This window comes from Sinohyriopsis cumingii, chromosome 17 (assembly GCF_028554795.1).
Source record: "Sinohyriopsis cumingii isolate HCF-2022 chromosome 17, ASM2855479v2, whole genome shotgun sequence".
In the NCBI taxonomy this organism is placed as follows: Eukaryota; Metazoa; Mollusca; class Bivalvia; order Unionida; family Unionidae; genus Sinohyriopsis; species Sinohyriopsis cumingii.
The window spans coordinates 122,792,192-122,812,452 of NC_142977.1; the positions used below are offsets into that span (position 1 = coordinate 122,792,192).

A 20,261-nucleotide genomic window follows, 5' to 3' on the forward strand; every position below is an offset into this window, starting at 1 on the left:
ACTAAACAGCCTCAATTACCATCTGTTTCTATGTTGACTACCTCTTAGCCATTAATTCACGACCTGTTCACCAAAGGCAAGTCAGTATTTACTGTATTTGACATTTACACAGTGACTGAAATTTGTCTTTATTGGCATGTCCAGCTGTCAAAATAACTAGCTTAGCATTATATGATTCGACTATTCTTACATGATAAAATGTGTCTGATCAAAGTGTATCAGTTTGTCACAAAACATATATTGAATAAACTAAAAGATTTATTAAGCATTATAACATTTGGTTAAACAATATTCAGTAATGTTAATCTAACTGCAATTTCTATTTATGTTACTCCAGAAGACCGAAACCACATTGCTGTCTCAAATGGATATAATATGAGCATTCTATGCACAACGTTTAGAAAAGTTATCCTCTATAGTTTGAGTGGACGGGGGGGGGGGATATCACAATATCGCTTACTACAGTGGAGAAATAAAATGACTTTCGCATCGCTTGTTTTCTGCATTTACCGTTAGTTCCTGTTTAAATATATTCGAAAATCTCCATTTCCGTCACGCCATTTATTTAATATCTTGTTTAGTTTTTGAACGCTTATTTTAAATAAAAAAAACATTCACATGACTGTTTATTGTTTAAATATTATATCTATATAGTCTATTCTTTTAGAATAACATTTCCTGTACTTTATCTTCAATCCCGTATAAATGAGGTTAAGAAATCCCATCGAAATATAAAGACAACCTCGTACACAAGTAATCCTAATGAGATGTACTTTCCTGTACACAAAAATCATCCTAACGAGATACAAAAAGACATACTTGTACACGAAAATTCCATGCTGACTAGATGAACACAAACATACTCGTACACAAAAATTCCATCCTAAAAACACAGACATACTGGTACACAAAAATTCCATCCTAACTAGATGAACACAGACATACTGGTACACAAAAAGTCCATCCTAACTAGATGAACACAGACATACTCGTACACAAAAATTCCATCCTAACGAGATGCACACAGACATACTCGTACACAAAAATTCCATCCCAACTAGATGAACACAGACATACTAGTACACAAAAATTCCATCCTAACTAGATGAACACAGACATACTCGTACACGAATATTCCATCCTAACTAGATGAACACAGACATACTCGAACACAATAAAACCTAAAACGGTGCATCCAAACTCGTACACAAGAAATCCTAAAGAGATGTGCACAGACATACTCGTAAACAAGAAATCCCAATTACATGCACACACACACACACATACTCGTACACAAGAATTCATAACGAGATGTATACATGTATGCTCATAAACTTAATAAAATGCAATGACATACTCGTACACAAAATATAACGAGATCTGGCTCTTCACTTTTTTGTATGTGTATGCATGTACGTGTGTGTATATATATGTGTGGGTATGTGAGTATGCGTGTGTGTTGTACCCACTATTAACTGCTTATGATTGGTCTATGCAGTTTAATGAAGCATAGCAATTTATAAAATCAATAAAAGTACAAAAACACAGGGCCACTGCACACCTACGGATTGACCTAAATGCAATCTGTTACAGCGAAATCAATTATGAGAGTGCATTTATATGCTTATGCAAATTCCATGCATGCAATCATAATGATTACTGGAAGAAACTGCTCCGCCTATTTTTACGTCAACATTGTTGCCGCTTTTTTAAAACAATTTTCTTGACATGCCCAGCATCCTATGCAGAGATGCAGAATTCAAAAGTCCATTTTATAAGAGTTTCTGATTTGGCGATATTGCTCTTTGATGGTACAGTTATCTGATGCAGTTTACATTTGACACTGTACATTTGTTTAAAGGGCGAATATAGCATCATTAAATTGTGCATGTGTTGATATTATATCAAGCTACGGATAAATAGAAATGATCTCTGTTATGTTCCCGGCAATTAACGAAGCAGATGTCAAATCAAAGGAGAACGTGACTCGTAATTCATAATTCTGTCCAGGTAGGTGTTTTGCACATTGTTCTAAGCCATTAAAACACACGTTGTTATAAAGTTTATTTAAGACGACTATTTTACTCGTCCTTAGAATTACTATTTCTAATGATATGAAACTAATCAGATAACAATCCTCTTACTTTGATCCATATCCAGCCACAAATGACTATTTTGGTTGTCGTGTTGTTTGTGTAGTCTTACAAACTGGCCATATCATTGCATTGTGTAACTTTCATCTGATTCATACATACATACATGCATACATACGTTCGTACGTACATTAGCGCATAGAAGCGAAAATTACTAAGAAAACTTGATATCGAAAAATGTCAGTTTAGAGTATTAAACAGTCAGGATGATTTTTCTTCTAGGAGTCTAAATGAAACTGTTGCATATGTTCTCATTATTATATAATTAAAGAGATTACTTTACATCTATCCGTTGAATAAGAATAATGGATGGATTGAACAAATTTACGATTACATAGAGGACAGGGTGAAGACTTACTTATCAATTTACTTATTTACATGCGCCATGAAAATGTACATGTAGATTTCAATTTGACTATTTTTAGTGTAATACAGATTAATATAATGTGAGCATGTGTATGGCGTTTTACATCATTTGAACGCATTATAGATATGCACACTTGTGAGTTGAAATAACTATATTCTGCGACGAATCGGAAACAAAGTTTTACAGTAAACCAAAGTTGTGTTCTGGGGATACAGATGCTCAGCCGTACAGAAAATTAACTTTCTTGAGATACAGATGTCCAGCCCGTATAACACTCTAAAGTTCTGGCGATACAAATTCCCAGCACATATAGCACACTAACGTTCTGGCGATACAAATACCAAGCCCATCTAGGAAACTAACGTTCAGGCGATACAGATGTCAAGCCCATGTAAAAAACTAACATTCTGGCGATACAGATTTCCAGTCCATATAGCAAACTAACGTTCTGGCGATACAGATGCCCAGCACATATAGCAAACTAAGGAAACTGATGCTGAACACAATTCAAAGTCAGACCAAAATAAATCTCAGTTTGATGCGTGGAACCTCACCAAAATCGTTTTATATTATACAGAATAGCAGACATTGATTCATATCACGGAATACTTTGCAAATGCGAAAAGATATTCCTGATTTAAGAACAGTGCTTTAACACAATAAATTCAAAACATGAGCTATATATTTTATTTAGTGAGTGGGTTGGTTGTCGGCCTATGGAATGCATGCAAAGTATTAGGGCATACTGCATTCTTAAGCACTAATAACACTATTTCTTCTCAAAAGATTAAAATTAGTTTATCAAATCCTGCAAACATAGTTGCGCCATGCTCAGTTAATTTCATAATTTCATGTCTTAAGTATATCATAGATAGGTTGAATCTTACCAAAAGATTGTGAACCATCTATGCAAATCTTCAGAAAAATGGCAAATAATATACGAGCGTTTCCGTCGTAATGTGCCTAAGTCTGTGAGTCGTGGTGTGCCTTAGTCTGGTGGTCGTGATGTACCTTAGTATGGGAGTCGTGATGTGCCTTAGTCTGCGGATCGTGATGTAACTTAGTTTTGGAGTCGTAATGTGCCTTAGTCTGGGAGTCGTGATGTACCATAGTCTGGGAGTCGTGATGTGCCTTAGTCTGGGGGTCATGGTGTGCCTTAGTCTGGGGGTCTTGATGAACATTAACCTGGTGGTCGTGATGTGCCTTTGTCTGGGAGTCGTGATGTGCCTTTGTCTGGGAGTCGTTATGTGCCTTAGTCTTGGAGTCGGGATGTGCCTTAGCCTGCGGGTCGTGATGTACCTTAGTCTTGGAATCGTGATGTGCCTTAGTCTGGGATTCGTAACGTAATATATTCTGGGAGTTGTGATGTGCCTTAGTCTGGGGGTCTTGATGAACATTATCCTGGTGGTCGTGATGTGCCTTTGTCTGGGAGTCGTGATGTGCCTTAGTCTTGGAGACGTGATGTGCCTTAGTCTGGGGGTCGTGGTGTGCCTTAGTATGGGAGTCGTGATGTGCCTTAGTCTGTGGTTTCTTATTTGCCTTAGTATGTGGGTCGTGATGTATCTTAGTCTGGGCTTCGCTATGTGCCTTAGTCTGTGGGTCGTCATGTCTTATTCTGGGAGTCATGATGTACTTTAGTCTGGTGGCGGTGATGTGCCTTAGTCTGTGGCTCGTGATGCGTCTTAGTATGTGAGTCGTGATGTGCCTTATTTCGGGGGTCGTGATGTACCTTATTCTGGGAGTTGTAATGTGCTGTAGTCTGTAGTCGTTACGTGCCTTATTCTGGGGGTCGTCATGTCTTAGTCTGGGATCGTGATGTACTTTAGTCTGGGGTTCGCGATGTGCCTTAGTCTATGGGTCGTCATGTCTTAGTCTGGGGGTCGTGATGTACTTTAGTCTGGTGGTGGTGATGTGCCTTAGTCTGTGGCTCGTGATGCGCCTTAATTTGGGAGTCACGAAGTTTCTTAGTCTGCGTTTGTGATGTACCTTAGTCACGGGGTCGTGATGTCCCTTAGTCTGTGAGTCGTTATGTGCCTTAATCTGGGAGTCTGCATAACGCGCTAAACAACCCATACATATTCAGTCCCCACGTTTGATTGCAAGATTTGATTTTCATGAAAGGATTTCCCTTAGTTGTAGAGTATCGATCAAAACGTCTTGACAGCAGGATTGGGATGATTTGAATGAGACTAAGTCATAAACGAAATAAGAACCAGACATGATGCTGAGTTTTGTTTCAGAAAATGTTATTCTTCGCTCTCTCCAACACAACTACGATGGCGTGCTTCAACTCTTCAGCAACTAAGCTGAAGAGAAATTCCAAGCAAATTTGAATGTTTCTCCGTGAAATTTGAATAAGAATGAGTATACTGCAATTCACAATCCCTTTTTTGAATTAAATGACTAATGCACATTTCTTACAACTGCTCTTGTTGAATTGCATATTGTTGTTGTTGTTGGTTGTTGTTGGGGTAATGCTATTTCTCAGTGCAAGACATTGCGGCAAGAATACCTGGTGCAGGTAGAGAGTCGGGAAAATCCCTGTAAGAACCACCGAACCACGGGAAATTTACTGGTAGGCTTTCTTACATGCATACATTAGACAAGCTCGAGACTTGAACCCACATGGATAATTGTGGAATGGCGGTGATTTAAACAGGATAGCCTTTTGACCACTCGGCCACATGGGACTCCTGCATTTCATACTACCTGTTAATCTGAATGGTCATTAGAATTCCCCCAAATCATTCATGCTTTATCGATTTATCTTTATATGTATATATATTTTATCGGGAAGACTGTTAAAGAAGAGGAAAGAATTCCATTAATGGTTCAGTTCGATAATGTTAAACCTCTGCTACAAACATTGCATTAATTTGCAAAATAAACTTCTGGAAGTACCGACCTGCCTGTTTTAAAAAGAAATTAAAAATGTGTGATTTAAATCCCAAATAGTCATTAACGGTTTATCACAAGACCAAAAGTATACACTATTTTAAATTAATTCCTGTGGTGTTCCAAAAGAATTATTATATTCAATGTGCTGTTCTACCTATAGTTGAAATCATTGATGATCTGACTCAACAAATTGGTTAGAGGAACATCAATCAGGGACAAATTTGATGATATCCAGCCATGCCCCAAATTGCATCAGTTGCTTTTACTGATAGTCATCATGGACCTTATTTTATATTGGCTTAACTTGACAGTGTCTCACAAAATGTTTCAAAAGCTGTAACAAAAGCACGCAAAACTCACTTTTACCTCAAATAATTGTCACGTTTGCAACCTTTACTAGTTCAATGAATTTCCAAACGATTTTCAAGTGATAGTTCCAAAGGTCATTGATGTAAGCGTCACAATTATATAGACCAGACGTTATCAGGTTCATGAAGCTCTGGCAAGTTTAAGTAGGAAATCTCATACCAAAAGGCAACCTTTTATAAAGTCCATTCAGAGTCACAAATATCCTTGGCAATTCTAACGATTGGAATTAGATGCAATCATTTCAAAAGGTTTAACCCGATAACATAGTTGGCATGTCCATCTTTGTCAGTGTAATCATCGATTTTAGGCATTGAAAATTATTCTACTTTGGTGACGCTGTTCACCTTTCTAGTGTCGGTGTGCATGGCAAAAGTATTATGAGATTTTGGCACTATAATACATGGAGAACTGCAAATAAATTGACTTGTTCTATGCAAATAATGAATTTTTATTCAGACATTCCTTTTGATATGATTCGTACTGTAAACAAGCTGTTTCATATGTGAATAATTTACAATGTTAACGATATCGTAGATTTTATTGTCATGTTGGAACATATGGAAGTGTACATACTTATATTAGAGCTATTTGTTTGTGGCTATTGAGTGAAAATTTATGTTTCAAATTATTTATATTTCTGAATTTGAAGATGGTTTAACTATAGCCAAATTGCATTGCTTCATTTAGATAGTCACTGTGTGAGACAGGTACAAATAAACTGACTGAGTGATAGCATACATATCTCTATCAACATACTCCAATGACATATTTACAAATTATATATGTTTTAACCTCTCATGAGAGTTAATAATATAATTGAATTGGCTTACTTTCTTTCATCTGTATAAGGGACATACTACTTAGCCTGAAGAGGGTTTTGAGATTTGGGGCAAGAGAGCCTGAACTCTATTACCAGGCCGAAAATTCTCTTCCTTTGCATTGCTGTCATAACTTATTTTTTTCTCTGACTTGACTAGACAGAGTGAATATTAGGACGTGCCATTTCACAAGTCTTTGGAAACTGATATTTGAACTGAGAGGATTTGTCAATAAAATTAATCTTTGTGTTTGCGATTGCAGGAAGTCTCTACTTTAATATTGTCATTGCTCCACAGACAGTATGTCCAATAACTATTTCAACAAAGACTAAAACCTAATATTTATTAAAATAATTCTCATTCCGTAACGAACAATAGAGGAACACATTGATCCCAATCATTTCAAAGCGATATGACCGAATGATATTTCTGAAAGTTTGATGCAAAATTCCTCCACGGAATCTCCTCTGAAAATTGTGTGGTTGCACACGTTATAGTCAACAAGCATTGGTTGCCTGACGTGATAGTAGGTAAGAGATCGATCTGTTATTTGGTTTGTCAAATGCAAGGATTGATTGCATCTAAGTATTATGTATCTTTTGAGTGGGTTATTCTACTATTTGGCAATTATGGCATGCGTTACATTATTTAGAAACATTACCTTTTATATTTGGTCAATACAAATTATCCAAGACCTTGTCCTTCATCTTAATGATCCCTAAATTAGAAAACAAAGGATGTGATAGGCTTGAGTAAATATTTCCTGTCTATATGACTTACGTTACGAGCACCAGTTTGAAATCACAATGACTATACGGAACCAGCCGGTGCATCAGGTGTTCTCCAATTTCGCGTAATGACCCCCATTTTAACAAAATAACAAACTGATACATGTGTGGTTCCAATTTCACTAATAGGAATCTGCAACAGACATAAACACATCGTTATCAGATTCCCGTCTGATAACGAGAGATTGTATTTTATTACAATGATTAGAACAAAACAAATGAGTAGTAACTACATAATCAGTGTGATCGATTGATTGATCAATAACAGGAGCAAACATGACTGGAAAATAAATGTGTCAACTAAAGGAATAATGTCCTGAGCTACATCATGTTCAAGACTATTTTAGCCACAGCTCTTGCAACTCCATAAGCTGATTTGAATGATTTCGTTTTCAATAGGTTCAAATCTTTAATCTAAATGAGGCCTGTCAGATACGACAGGATTAATCACAACATTATATCCAGTTAGGCCATTGCCTAGCAATACATTAATGTCTTCTTTGGGTAAAGAACACTGTTCCGACTGCCACTAGTCTAGAGACCAAATCAGATGACAAATTTACACATTGAAAACAAAAGGTTTTAAAGTCGCACTCTACGCACTGAAAAAATCACTTTCAAAAGAAGGAAACTTCTCAGATAAGACGAAGTACCTGCTAAGAAAAGACTGTGAGATGCTCATGCGACTCTTAATCTTTTAATAGGGATAGACTTGGCAGAATCATCAATACGTGACACAGAATGTTTCGAAATGAATGGTTCATAATCCCGCGTAATAAAATTTGACTGTGACTTGTTTTGCCCAACAAATGTATCGCATTCTATTGGATAGGTCTGTCTTTATTCTATACTTATTTTCTTGTTTAATATATTCAACTCTTGAACATGATCTCGTCAATAACACCAACTGAACCAGTCTAAATTACTTAACATTTGTTGCGAAATATGGTATATTGAATGCGAAATGAATATGTTTAATTTAATATATAAACAGAAAGCTATTTATCATTCTCTGCATCATTTGCTCAAACATCATAATGGTATGCATCTAAAACCTATATTAGCTATTACTGCCCTAAATAACTCTTAAGATGCAAACGATGGAAATACTGTATTTAAATTCCGGATTAAAAACGCCCATTTATAGCAAAACTTTTACAGGATATTAAATCAATTCAGACGTAACTTTTAAATTTATATGCAAATGAATAGTAGAGCTAACAATGGTAAGATCCCACGTTAAATTTAGATGTTCCTGCCTAATAATATTGTGTATATTCATAAATTAAGTGGTGTGAGCTATCTGAAAGAAGACAATATTTCTTCACTGTACTTTACCTTAAAGCATGTATGTATTTGTATATATGTTTTTCCGTGTATCTCTACGTATTCTTTCACCCCATCTTTATCTTTGTGTTATGGTATATCCGTTTGACATATTTTAGGTGATGGTCTTTTATGTTTGTGGATCTATTCATCTACATGTGTATCTATCAACAATGATGCAACCTCTTTCAAGAAACGTTGCAGCTGCGCATATTTGTAAATGAAGAATGGCTGAAAGGAAACTGGTGAATGTAAAATAATAATTGATTAGTATTAAAGAATAGAAGAGTTGAGGAACTTTGTGATTTCGTTTTGCTGGTGGCACTCAATGATAAACTGCACACAACTGATGTTTAATGGAAATAAACAAAACGGAATATTTATAATTACTGGCAGAAGACTGTATCAGCATAAATAAGATCCCTGTATGTGGTCATCCGGGTTTGTCGTGTTATGTAACTTCATATGGGATTTTATTGGACGTGGCCATTCTAGCTCCTAAAAAATGAGATTCCGCCATTAAGGGGTCTCAAAACTAGTTGTTTGTTACCTGTCTTGTACACTTGCAGTTTATAACTGGTTAAGATTGCTTAAACCATTTTATCACTGCTCTGCAGAGTTTGACAACTTTCTGCATGTTTAAATACGTGTATATGCATGTTTGAATACGTGTATATGCATGTTTGAAAGTGTGTATATGCATGTTTGCATACGTGTATATTCATGTTTGTATATGTGTATGTGCATGCTTGAATAGGTGTATATGCACGTTTGAATACGAGTATATGCATGTTTGAATACGTGTATGTGCATGTTTGAATAGCTGTATGTGCATGTTTGAATACGTGTATCTTCATGTTTGAATACGTGTATGTGCATGTTTGAATAGGTGTATATTCATGTTTGAATACGAGTATATGCATTTTTGAATACGTGTATGTGCATGTTTGAATAGCTGTATGTGCATGTTTGAATAGCTGTATGTGCATGTTTGAATACGTGTATATTCATGTTTGAATATGTGTATGTGCCTGTTTGAATAGGTATATATGCATGTTTGAATACGAGTATATGCATGTTTGAATACGTGTATGTTCGTGTTTGAATACGTGTATATGCATGCTTGAAAACGTGTATATCAATGTTTGAATACGTGTATGTGCATGTTAGAATACGTGTATGTGCATGTTTGAATACGTATATGTTCGTGTTTGAATACGTATATGTGCATGTCTGAAAACGTGTACATGAATGTTTGAATACGTGTATATGCATGTTTGAATCCGTGTATCTGGATGTTTGAATACGTGTATGTGCACGTTTGAATACATATATGTGCATGTTTGAATACGTGTATATGCATGTTTGAATACGAGTATATGCATATTTGAATACGTGTATGTGTATGCTTGATTACGTGTATATGCATGTTGGAATACGTGTATGTGCATTTTTAAATACGTATATATGCATGTTTGAATACATGTATCTGCATGTTTGAATATGTGTATGTGCATGTTTGAATACGTGTATGTGCATGTTTTAAAACGTGTATATGAATGTTTGAATACGTGTATGTGCAAGTTTGAATACGTGTATGTGCATGTTTGAATACGTGTATGTTCGTGTTTGAATACGTGCATGTTTGTGTTTAAATCCGTGTATGTTCGTGTTTGAATACGTGTATATGCATGCTTGAATACGTCTATATGCATGTTGGAATGCGTGTAGGTGCATGTTTGAATACGTGTATATGCATGTTTGAATACGTGTATGTGCATGTTTGAAGACGTGTATGTGCATGTTTGAAAACGTGTATATGAATCTTTGAATATGTTCATCTGCATGTTTGAATACGTGTATGTTTATGTTTGAATATGTGTATGTTCGTGTTTGAATACGTGTAGGTTCGTGTTTGAACACGTGTATGTTCGTGTTTGAATACGTGTATATGCATGCTTGAAAACGTGTATATCAATGTTTGAATACGTGTATGTGCATGTTAGAATACGTGTATGTGCATGTTTGAATACGTGTATGTGCATGTTTGAAAAAGTGTATGTTCGTGTTTGAATACGTGTATGTTCGTGTTTGAATACGTGTATGTGCATGTTTGAATACGTGTATGTGCATGTTTGAATACGTGTATGTGCATTTTTAAAAACGTGTATATGAATGTTTGAATACGTGTGTATGCATGTTTAAATACGTGTATATGAATGATTGAATACGTGTAAGTTCGTGTTTGAATACGTGTATGTTTGTGTTTGAATACGTGTCTGTGCATGTTTGAAAACGTGTATGTTTGTGTTTGATGAAGCAACATAATGTCACCATCAGACGAGGACATACCGCAATTCATCATGATGAGGCAATTGTTGAAAAATTTAATCGAACGCTAGCTGAGCGGTTATTTGGAAATCAATACGCGAAGGAATTTATTCAAGACAAGAGATCTCGTGAATGGGTTGCAAGATTACCAAGTGTGATAACTGCGTTAAATAATGATGTAACTCGAACGACCAACATGAAACCTATTAATGCAATTACAAGAAAAAATATACCAATACAACGACGTGATTTTTCAACGCAACCAGTATTAGGTAATACCACTGTAAGGTAATTATATGAACACGGTGAAGTCGAAGGTGGTAAAAATAGAGCGACTGATCCTATTTGGGGTGTTACCACATATAAGATATCCACCGTGACAAGATCCTCAGGTAGACCCGCAATCTACAGATTAGATTCAACTGCTCCTCAAAGTGGATTTACACGTGAACAATTACAAGTAATTCCTGAGGATACACAATTACCACCGCGATCACTTAACTAGCACCCCTACGTCGATTACACTCAAGACAGGTCAACATGGTATTTTCTCGTGTATGACCGCGACTGTTATCTTTTCTATCTACGGTAAATTGTCTTGGATTATTACTCGAATATCTCCATGACATCACACAATTACAGCTCGCACAATGATTATTCTGTTGTTGTTTCAACGTGCTGATAAATTCAACATCAAGATGAAAATCGCGTTTATATTTTTATCAGATTGTTTATAACCAGCTAATTTTTTTCTTATTATATCATTGTCAATATCATCACTAGACACTGACTCGTCCAAGACAATTCTCCGCAACTGAGATATTCTTCTGATTCGAGACACTGCGAGATAAACTAAGTTTGACCACTCGATACGATCATCTATAATCCAAACAACTGTATCATAAATAGTTAGCCCCTGAGATGAGTGAATCGTCATTGCAAATCCTAGTGTCCACGGAGATTTGTTCAACGATAATGCATTTTAACAGCGTTGATATCAACTGTGATAATATCATTTAATACTAAATTCAGTTTCTCGGAATGTCCCGGTATATCAACGTCAATATTTTGCCGCCGTGTATCAGCTGGTCGATAACATAACGGAACCGGCAATGTTGGAAATTTCTCTTTATGTAACTGAAACAATTCCCGTTGAAGTGTATCACGAACTATTTTTCTACTTGCAACTATCAGATCATTCGGTTTCCACGTCTGCAGAAAGTTGTTCATGGGTGTTTCTGAAATTATTCCACGCATTACTTCACATTGAATTTTATTCGGCTGTAGTCTGATTAATTTTTTAAAATGTTTTAATTCTTCATCAACTGCTCTATGATCATCATATATTTCTTCGTAATAATCAACGAAATTTTCTAACCAATTATGTGGAGATGGTCCAACAAACGGTGGTGGTTGACCGTGATCGCCGCACATTATCACAGCAGTATTTCTTGTTAATAACCAATCAAGAAATGTTTTTAACGTTTCTAACGCCACCGTGCATATTTCATCCCAAATGATGATCCTTGGAATGTATTTTTCTCCCATCCTCGAAGAAGTCCATGCATCACCCTTCCATCGGAAGAAGCTATGATAAGTACATGATTGTACTCCTCGTTGTTTCATCTCTCGCGCGAGTCTATGTGTGGGTGTTAGCACGATCATATCTAATTTCTGAAACAGTTCGATCGCTCGAGTGGTTTTACCAGAATCTCCAGGCCCGTTTAGATAAACCGTTTTATTTCAAGTTATTGGATCGTACACCGATGGTGCAGATGATAATTGTAGTTTTTGATGTTTTTTACAATAAATATCTTTAACCGCAACATCGGCTGATTCGGATAATCAAGTATATTTTCCTTTTTATTCTCCACGAACCCCATGATGCACAAGAATCGATATTTAATTTTTCTAACAGTCCTAAATATTTTTTATTGATATAAATGAATCTGTAGCGACTCTGACAGCGAGTGTAGAAACTTTATTTATCATCGATAATAGAGGTATTGAAACTTACGCGAGCATCGATCTTAAATGAGTAAACTGCGGTGACTCACCGTCCATATAACTTACAATTGTACCTAATTTAGTTCCATTTGAGAAGAAAGCTATTTCTCGACTTATAAACGTATTTCTGTTCGTTGTATCAGCGATTATAATATCTAACTCAGCATCATCCATGATCATTCTTGTACAATGTCGTCTGTGATCATATGCTCCTCCTTGGGTGAACTTGCTGATTATTTTTCTACTGACATCTTTTGTAATTTTATTCTCGTAATCGGTTATATCGGGGTTTTCATCATCGGAATATTTTTTTTGTTGTGGTAACCAAACTTCGGTTTGTTTCCGATATGATATAATTGCTTCACTTACAATCAACGTTATCAATATTTTACAATCGAGCATATGCCGTAAAAATACTATTGGTACCCAAATTTTTTCTGAAAAATGTTTTCCACACCAGGTATAACAAATCGCGTGGAGATCTTTAGACATTTCAAATGACTCGATACAAGCAAATCCAGTCAGGTCAAAATCCGGCAATGGTCCATTTATCGATTCTCGTGTCATCTCGTGCGTCGGATGACCGAATCGCTCAAAGTACACAAAACAATCTCCGTATCCAAGAAAAAGTCCAGGATAACATGCAACCGAAATAACATCTTTATAATTATACTTGCCATTCCACAATCTACCGTGTCCGTATTCGACACAACTTGATATTATATCATCGAGAAAATCAAACCGAGTTGGTTTCCACAAATTTTTCTTTCTAGCAAAATGAGCCGCAACTGTCGGAACAGTAAAACAGTTACTCAATAGTTCGTCAATGTCATCAGTATATTGAAGTGCAAGACTTTTTATTTTTTCGTGGAGAAGATCTGAAATAACACCATTCGGTCTTACAAATTGATCGAACTTGATTTTTTCTTCCATATCTGATTCGTCGTTAGAACTCTGAAACAGCCATACTGACACAGGATCGTTTTTACTTATCTTGTTAATAAAATAAAAAATATTTCATTGATAAAATTTAACAATTCGATCTCGTGGAAATATTGTTACTGCGATCGTCCACGCGTGAGCGTTATGATCAATAATTTCGATTGAAGCTCCTCTTGATTTATATTTCGATTCATACAAGGTCTCTCCGGTTATTGTTTTCACGGTTATTGGGAATTTTAGTGTTGTTTCCAACTTAGCAAAATCGTTTATTGTAGCTCCAGTATCCTTCACTAAATCAGCCCATTTGCTTATTTTTTCACGTCGTAAATTCGTCAGACCTTTTCCGCGCATCGTGTTTGTAAAATGCTCCTTTACTCATTCAGCCACACAGTTTATTTTTACAAATTTCATCGGCGCCAGTTTATTAATGCTGGGTTTTTCATTTATCACATAGATTCCATAAATAACTGCTGTCACATGATACGCTCGCTCATAATACGGTTTGTCAATACCAGTCAGCGCTCCTGGTTTGGAACTTCTACTTATTATGACAGTTTTTTATTATTGTGGACAGGATCATATTTGTCACGGATAATCCAATTATCTGTTTCTGTTAATACGACAAATTTTATTCTGAAAAGATAACTTCTATCATCGAGCTGCTCAGTAATAGTTGCCGGTCGTTTGTCATTCATCGTAGCGTCAATGATATCTTTGTCGCGTAGAATCTTGAACGTTGACCATACATGAGATGCACCATCTGCATGAAATTCTTTCTTGGTGTCGTGAATTTTATTGATCAAACTTTTATTTTTCTTATCAGCTAGATGTTTTATTGGTCGAGGTTGAATTTACTTGTTTTCCAAGGCTTGATTCTGGATAATCTCTCGAATTCTCCCATATTATATCTCAGACAAGTATTTAAATTGAAACATTATATATACAATGTCTCAACAGAACAAGTGCAAGTGGTTGATGATCGGATCATTGACTCACTGTAATAAACCCTGCAAAAAGGAATTCTGCGGGATTCACTTGCAGTCCGTTCGTAGACGTTGTTTAGGACCAATACCGTGTCTGTGATGTGGTGTTGGAGTACGAGTTAAACAGAGTTATGTGCAAATGGCGGTGGTAAAAAATATCGCGAGCTTAAAAGATATTATGAGAAAAAATATAATGTCAGTGACGGAGCTATAAAATCCGTGGAGGATTATCTAAATAAATTTTCAGACAAATTATGATTTAAACAAATAATATTATTGTATAATGGGCAAAACGAATTTGTCCCACATCCTATAATAACAAACTGCGAGTCAAATGGTGATGGTATGATAAGACACTGTCAGAGGAAAGTACCAGTTGGTTCTGTTAATAATACTGGTTATCTCATGTTCACGTTTCGTGCTGATAAAAGAAAAATTATCTCTGTCACCGTTTCGTATACGAGTGTCACAAGGGGTTGATCAAAGATTGTCTTATGATTGATCACATCAACGGTGTGAAAACCGACAATAGTTTATCCAATCTTCAAGCTATTACACAGAGCGAGAACTCTGCGCGTGGTAATACTGGTAAACATGAAAAAATTGCAAGATCCGTTAAATCTACAAACATCGAAACTTTCGAAGAAATTATATTTCAATCAATAAATTCTGCTGCGAAATACTTTGATATTAACTCGCGTGTGGTAAAATACATCGCAGATAATATAACCAAATGTACTCTTTCCAAGAAATATAAACAAAGAATCATCTTCCAATATCAATAATGGAGATAAACTATCATCAGTATCAAGTAATTACCTCGAATTCTATGTATTAACCATTTATTTAATTTTTATTTTGGGTTCCAGCATCTTCCACTCGTATATTACTTATTTTTTCGACTTGAGCGAAAGGGAGATAATTTTGTAAATATATATTTCTTTGTAGATTTCTGATTTTTTCACGGTCGTAATTAGTCAATTAACCATCTACGTCGTAATTAATATCAATAATTATACTCGTAGAGAGATATTTATGGTTTTTTAGCTTACAAAATAGAAGAATAAACGTATTTTACATCGTACAATGTAGCGAGTTATTTTTAAATCTGTTATGAGAAATCAAGGCAGAACATGCTGTTAGTGCAGATATTTACAATCTGTTTAGAAACCGCTGTTATAATGCAGAAATATTTAAACCGATCTGTAGGTAATAAAACGTTTGATGGTGCAGTGGTAGGAGATGTACATATATTTTGTCAAGGCAGAACACACTGCTAGTGCAGATATTTACAATCTGTTACGAGAAATCGAGGCAGAACACGCTGTTACATTTATATATTTACAATCTATTCAGAAACCGCTGTTTTAATATAGAAATTTTTACAATCTATTCAGAAACCGCTGTTTTAATGCAGAAATATGTATAACTTACAATCTATTCAGAAACCGTAGCTATATAATAATTTCCGAAAGGTATAATTGTTAGATGATTCGATAGCTCAGTTGATAATGTATCGGACCGTGATACTTGAGGTCCCAGGATCGAATCCCATGACTGACAACTGTCGGTGGTTACGATTATTAGCGATTTTTATAATTAATTGGAGCCCCACCAGCCCTCAAAACTCAACAGAACCCCCACCACGTCACTGGTGGTGGTGGGTGTTCTGTTGAGCGTAGAGAATGGCCCCATACATGCTGTGTTGTCCTTGTAAATATGTAAATATTATAAATACTACGTGTTGTGCTGTCCTTGTAAATATGTAAATATGTAAATATTATAAATACTATGGGTTGCGTTGTCCTTATTTGTATCCTCTAAACTTGCTAGAATACGGTGGTAAGCTAGACGTTTATGGGGATTGTGCTGTCCTTAATTAAGATTTATATGTTGTGCTGTCCTTAATTAAGATTTATATGTTGTGTTGTCCTTATGTGTGTCCTCTAAACTTGCTAGAATACGGTGGTAAGCAAGGAGTTTATGGGGATTGTGCTGTCCTTGTATTGAGATGCATCGTCGATTGAGGTACTCATTATATTTTATACAGTAACCAACTGAGGTGTTTCAGCTACAAATTCCAAGCACCACCAGTAAGATGTTGCGGTTAATTTCTTATCAGCTGCTTCCAGAATAAATATTTCTTCGGTTCACTTGTTTAATATGATAGTTACAACTCCAGAAAACTTGTCAGTTGAATGACGCCATGGATACGTTGTAAATATCTCGAATTTTTCAACACTGAACACAGATAGCCTGTACATGCCAATGACTGTTGCGGTATATTTAATAGTTTTATTCTGCGTTGACCATGTTGCAAATCCCGATCATACCGTGTATACGATGTTGGTAATATGCCCGGGAGTTATTCCAGGTGGAATTTTAATCAAACTAATTGTGTTAACGATCTCAGGAATCCCCGCTACGACGTCTTCGAGTGTTTTTTTAATAGTGTCGATGTTAGTTTTGATATCAGATAGTTTTGTGTCAACGGTCAACGGAGTACCAAAAAATTCCTCTGCGGTTTCGTTAATTTTTCTAAAATTTCTACGGAGATCTGTAAACGCGTTTACGTAAACATCATACTCGGCCCGCAACGTGGATAATTTGCCATCTACGGTGTTGTAGTTGACGTCGACGTATTTTTTCGTTGCTTCGTCGGATGTTGGATCTCTCAAAACTACTATCTTATTCCCGTTCATGCTGAGTTCTAGCGCCATTGTGTCACCGGTATTTTTCACGCGATTAACAACGCTTCTTGCAATTTCATCTCTGACGGTTGTAAACGATATGCTTAAGTCTCTGATTTTTTCGCTGTCAGTAAACACAGGGATGTTATTCGTGACCGTACCGAGTACTCGTCGAACTGTGTCATTCCATTTGATATTGCTGGTTTTTAAAACACCATATCGGTCCTGAAAAACAACAACTTCATCTCGGTCAACTCCAGCCAGGTTCATAATATCGGCAAATTCATCTTTAGTCGCTTACTTTGACAAATCAATGTCGTCGGAATTTTTCTTACTTTTCTTACATGTATAGGAAGATCTTCCGTAAATATCAACCATTATATAAGATCCTTGATCTGTTTAAAACACCTTGCGCGCAACGAAGCAGTTACTTGTATAATCATGCACAACTTTATGTGGCGGTTTGGATGATTTTGATATGGCGTTATGTACATTAATTGCTTCATGGCCGCATATTGGCGGATCTGTCATTGTTTGTGTTGGTAGCGTTGAATACCAAACTTTTTATGAAGTGGCTCGACATACTTGATAAATTCAACGGGTAGAGCTAACCCGTACGAATCAAAATAAACGATTCCACGTGGATCAAGTGCGCATGATACCCAATGAGTACCGGGTCTTGAATTTGAGTCGAGATTAATAATACCCGTTTCAGTTCATTCGGTTGTTTCGGTAATTGATCTCGCATAAAAACACCTCTAAAGGCAGATATTTTTAGTTGTTTAGCAGGATTAAGTAAACCAAAATTTGATGCTGGAACGTCTAACGGATTGTTCCTGGAAGCCTCAGACCTCTTCCCCAACGAGATCCTGGTAATCTTAGGCCGCGTCCCTTTTTTGTGTATCCCTTTCCTTCTGCTTTCTTTAGAGCCATTCCAGCAGCGGTTCCAACAGCACCTAACGCGGCTGCTTTTGCTACGGCTGGAGCAGCATCAGCTATTAATGCCGGAATGGCCGCGAGAAGTGGAAAAAATACCACCTGTTTTAATCATGTCCTTGACGGCGCTCGGAGAAAGATGAAATTGAACTCCGGGTTTTGATTCCAGCGCTTTATTGAGATGTTTAATCTGGTTATTTGTCAACGATAATTTGTTTGGACCGCCACTAGAAATCTGATCTCGCTTTAGTGATATTTTGTTCCGCATTTGTTGTCGTTTTTTGATTGAAGTTTCTTCACCTGACCGGGAGTCAGAGTGACATTAACGTGATTGTATGACATTTTATGATAAATATCTTTTTCTAAATAACACGATTATAGATTTTCCACTAGTGCATCAATGACTCTCATTCGACCACTACCACCTTCAAGTAACATCGCTTTGTCGCTAAGTATTACCGCGATTGCTCTATAGTGGACACCACCACCTGGCGGGTTACTAACATAAGCTCGAAAATGTATATCAACAACAGACTGCTTGGATAAATCAAGATTCTCTAGCGAAAAAAAATAAATCGGATATAGATTTGTAAAATCTAACTGTGATATTTGCAAACCAGTATCCACATTTTGATCACACGTGCTACATGGTTTAACGATATATTTTCGGATGGTTCTTGTTGTCCGTTTATCCGTAAAGAAACCTCAGTAACGCCTAAATTGTCAAATATCATATGTGAACGTTCCTGACTACCTATCTGATTATTATTTTGCAGTGCAACAAAAATATGTCACGGCGCAGAAACACCCTGTTGTGATGCTTTATGCCATGTAAATAAACCCCGAATAGATCTTTCAATAGCATCTGTGGCTACTGTTAACCATGATAGCAATTATTTGTCGCCTTGATCCATAAAAGATAATAATTTCTGTTCTTCTGTAATTGATGGAGTTAATACAGGCATCCACAGTGACAGTTTTTTTATAATTACTTTGCCATCAGCAATACCAGCACCTCGCCAGATCGCATCGTTATCATCACCCTTTCTTACAAGCACAACTGTGTGTTTAGCTCCAAAGATGACCTTTCTAAAATCTCTGCAAAATCCGAAGATGTGAGATAATGGAATTGCACATGAAAACTCTCTATTGTCACCTTTCAACATCACTCGGGGTGTTGCAAATCATAAGTTGCAAGTTGCATTAACACTTCCTATAATATCAAAAGCAGCACCTGGTCTATCCGCATGTTCAAAATCAACTGCTTGTGGATCAGATGCAGTACCTCGTAGTGTTTGTACTTTAATATACTGAACATGATCGGCGTTGTCGGTAATATCCTAAGCAAACATCATTGATGTACCAGCTGATCTTGTGTAATCATCAGAATATCTTGCTAGACCAATTATTGTTGTAGCAACGTCGACATCGTTCTCAATTGTCTCGATGTTTTTCCCATCGATCATATAAGTAGCGCTACTAAACAACACCATAATATCGTTATTGACAAAACCAACTCGCAAATTAGCATCATATGCCGTATCAGCTGCAACATTCGTCACAATTTCACCCTCTACCTCAATAAATGCCTCATGGGGTAAGAAATATCTACTCGTATCCTGAACTTGAAGTTCGATACGTCCACGTTGATTT

General features: G+C 36.4%; 1 protein-coding gene across 1 annotated transcript in view; it reads left to right on the forward strand.

Moving 5' to 3' along the window:
• The first annotated feature begins 1,768 nt into the window (after positions 1-1,768).
• The window catches only part of LOC149779796 (beta-1,3-galactosyltransferase 1-like), a 34,787-nt gene continuing 16,294 nt past the window's right edge, over positions 1,769-20,261 (forward strand). The window contains exon 1 of the mRNA XM_089940663.1: positions 1,769-2,010. The gene's annotated coding sequence lies outside the window, so the exon portion shown is untranslated. The remainder of the gene's footprint in view (positions 2,011-20,261) is intronic.